The following is a 3,494-nucleotide window of genomic DNA, read 5'->3' on the forward strand; positions in this document are numbered from 1 at the left end:
TTTAGAATGAACTGGCTTAAATATTGGCTACTGCCACTGTTAATTCCTCCGAGGTAGTTTAATGTCTTAGAGATAGAATGCTGCCTCAGTTAAGGCCTCAGAGATGGTCCACTGCCTCCACTTTGATGAGTTTAGCCCGACGTCCTCAGTAAACAACCCTCACGAGCCTCAGGAACATCTTGCTGCAACAGAAAGGGCCTATACACATAGTCACCATGATTTACACAGCAATCGACACGTTCTATGTGACGGATGAGCAGATTTCCAATTCCCCCTCGCGGAAAGATGGAATCGACGAACAGACAGAGATGACTCTTCGTTTATTCGGTTGCGAATTGATTCAAGAAAGCGGAATTTTGCTTAGATCGCCACAAGCAGTTATGGAAACAGGCCAGGTTCTTTTTCATCGATTCTATTTCAAAAAATCATTTGCACGCTTTAACGTCAAGCGGGTTGCGGCAAGTTGTGTTTGGATTGCGGCGAAGCTTGAAGAAAGCCCTCGGAGGATTCCGTAGGTTTTGAATGTGTTTCATCGAATGGAATGCAGGCGAGAGAATTTGCCTCTTGAACCTTTAGAACCTCATTCCAAAAAATATGCAGAGATGAAGATGGACTTGAACCGAACAGAATGCCACCTTTTGAAAGAGATGGGATTCAAGAAAAATATCAAATAGCGCAGGCGTTCAAACCAGGCAGTGCGCAGTCTCAGGACAGAGGCGCTCAGGACAGAGGGAGTCAAGTTTAATGGCTTATTCAAGCACATTCAGTATTGCAGGTGAGCTACAAGAATCCGTTCATGTGGGCAGAGAAATCAACGCACAGGTATAACGGCCTCAGCGTTAGGTAGTGCCACCTTAACCAGAGAGGGCGAGGAAGAAATTATGGCATGGTCTGACTGCTCAGAGAGCGACAGAGGCAGAGGCAGAGTAGCGCTCTGGACAGAGGCGTTAATTATGGACAGAGCCCAATTTGCAGAGAATATGAAACGGTTTTGAAGTCTGAGCGTATTTAACTGAACAGGGCGCAGGAATTATAAATAGAATATGTCAGGGCAGCGCAGGTGTGGCAGACAGACATCTCAGAACCGCTTGGACAGCGCTGGCAGTGTCAGGAGCAGCTAAAATTTAGCTGAAGTAATATTCATGAGAAAATATTCCTGAGATGCAGAATTGATGGCAGAAATGACTGCACAGAAAGGCCATAAGACAAATGGCTCACATTAATTATGCAGGGCAGGAATACGCCTGCTCTGATACCATGTTAAACACACATGGACAGCACAAGAGATATGAAAGATAAATCATGCAGTACATTTTTTTATTAATAAGAGATTTACATTTATAGTACCTTATGTGACTCTTGGGTTTCAGATCCCAAGGTCTCTTGGACTTCTTTGTCCATTCGACTTCCACACTAACCCACTTAGGATTAGTTGTCCAACAGTAGGAGACAGTGGGCAACCTTGCTTGACCCCGATATCACTTCTAAAACTTTCAGAAGTGCCTGCTGAAGTTCTAATTTTGACGTTCACCTCTTCATACAGCCTATGCACAACTGCTCTCAAATGTTTAGGAATCCTTAGTTCCTCCATTCTGTGCCAAAGATTATCCCTAGGAACCGAGTCAAATGCTTTTTTGAAACAAAGCAACAAAAGACTTCTTCCTTTTTCTCCCAAACTTTTTCAATGATGTGCCTTAAAGTTATAAATGATCAACTATGGAATGTTTAGGTCTAAAACCTGCTTTCCCTTTAGCATGCTTATCTCTTTCTTTTGCCCACTTGCTAATTTTGTTTTCTAGCATGCTTCGAAATAACTTTACAAACAAAGGGTTTATCATGATGTTCCTATAGTTGGAGGGATTATTGATGTCACCGCTCTTGAAAAGAGGTATTGCCAGACTAGTTGTCCAATATGTGGGGAGCCCTTGTTGTATGATGTTGTTGAAGATTTATGTAATGTGAGGTGCAAGAATCTTTGAGCCCCACTTTATATATTTTTCTTAGACTTCAACTAAGTCTTTTTCTTTCCCAACACCAAACTTCTTGATACCCATCTCTACCTCTTGTACCGTGAAGAGTTCAGTATCAATGTTGACCAAGGGAGGAGAGTCAACATTTGGAACCTGCTCATAGAGTTGTCTTGCATAGTCAAACCATTTAGAAGCTGTAATATTATTTCCAATTTGTATCTTTTTCAGTTGGAGCTCCTTCCAAAATAATTTGGGATTATTTTTCCCAAGGAAGATTAGTTCTTCCCTCCTTGAAATCATGAAATCGACCTTTTTCTTGCTTAATAATTGCTTGTAAGCTTTTAGCTTTATGTTATTCTTATTTGACTCTTTCCACATTCTCCTTGCCTTTTTGCATTCCTCGTCAAACCAAGCATTAACCAGAAAGAAATTTGTTTCAGACTTCTTAATTTTTTCTCTTTTGCACTTTGCAAGTGCGCATTGAATTAAATGTGTTAATTCATGACTATGAAGGTTGTGAATTGTAATTTTCTCCTTCTCGAAGAGCCTATCTAGCGTCATTTTAAAGGTATTACAATTTTCTAGGGTCAAAAGAATTATTGTAGAGGTTTGTGAACCACTTAGAAAGAAATATATTATTAAATATTAATTATTGTTTTCAATATTATATTTATAATTAAATAAAATTAAATAATTAACTTTCTCATAATATTATAATATATTTAAATTTATTAAACATCTTAATTGCAAAGGATTGTACATAGAAAAAATAATTATTAAATATTAAAAAATCAATATTATATTTATAATTATATAAAATTAAATAATTAAGAAAATACTTTCGGTAGTAATCACATAGTAGAAGTTTTGCCGACGCGTTTCGAACCATCCAGTTTGGTTCATCTTGTATTGAGCATCGACAAAACTTCTACTATGTGATTACTACCGAAAGTATTTTCTTAATTGTTCAATATGGATCACAAAAGCTTGAATTATAAAATTAAATAATTAACTTTCTCATAATATAATAATATATTTATATTCATTAAATATCTTAATTGCACAATATTTTTGTTGGCATTTCTCAAACCAATTATCTCTATTACCATGTTGTTGGAGCTTCATAACAAAACATCCCTAATTGAGTGGAAATAATTGTCGCAAAGGGAGCTTCAACCTCAAAGAAATGACAGCTTAGGAATAAGAGTTACTAGTATCAAAAATTATAAATTTAAATTCTACTTTTGGTATTAACAAATACTCTTTTACTAATATTATTAAATTAAAGTATTTTTTATTTATTTAATTATTGTAAACATATTTTTTTGTGAAGTAAATGTTTATATTTCCTTTAGAATGAGATATTACATGATAAACAAGAACATTTTAGATAGATCGGTCACTAGGAAAAGATGACCATCTCCAAAAATGTAGCCTTTTCAGCATGGCAAAATTCAAAGTAGGTATGCAATAGTCCATGCCTTCAATGCCTTGAGGAAACTTAAGAAAAAACATAAATTAAAG

At 36.3% G+C, this 3,494-nt stretch overlaps 1 pseudogene; it reads left to right on the forward strand.

Annotated features, from left to right (window-relative positions):
- Nucleotides 1–215: 215 nt before the first annotated feature.
- On the forward strand, nt 216–674 carry LOC149232867 (cyclin-L1-1 pseudogene; annotated as a pseudogene).
- The last annotated feature ends 2,820 nt before the right edge of the window (nt 675–3,494 follow it).

This window comes from Pinus tabuliformis, chromosome J (genome assembly GCF_031772625.1).
Source record: "Pinus tabuliformis cultivar Carrire ecotype Pingquan chromosome J, CPIR1, whole genome shotgun sequence".
NCBI lineage: Eukaryota > Viridiplantae > Streptophyta > Pinopsida > Pinales > Pinaceae > Pinus > Pinus tabuliformis.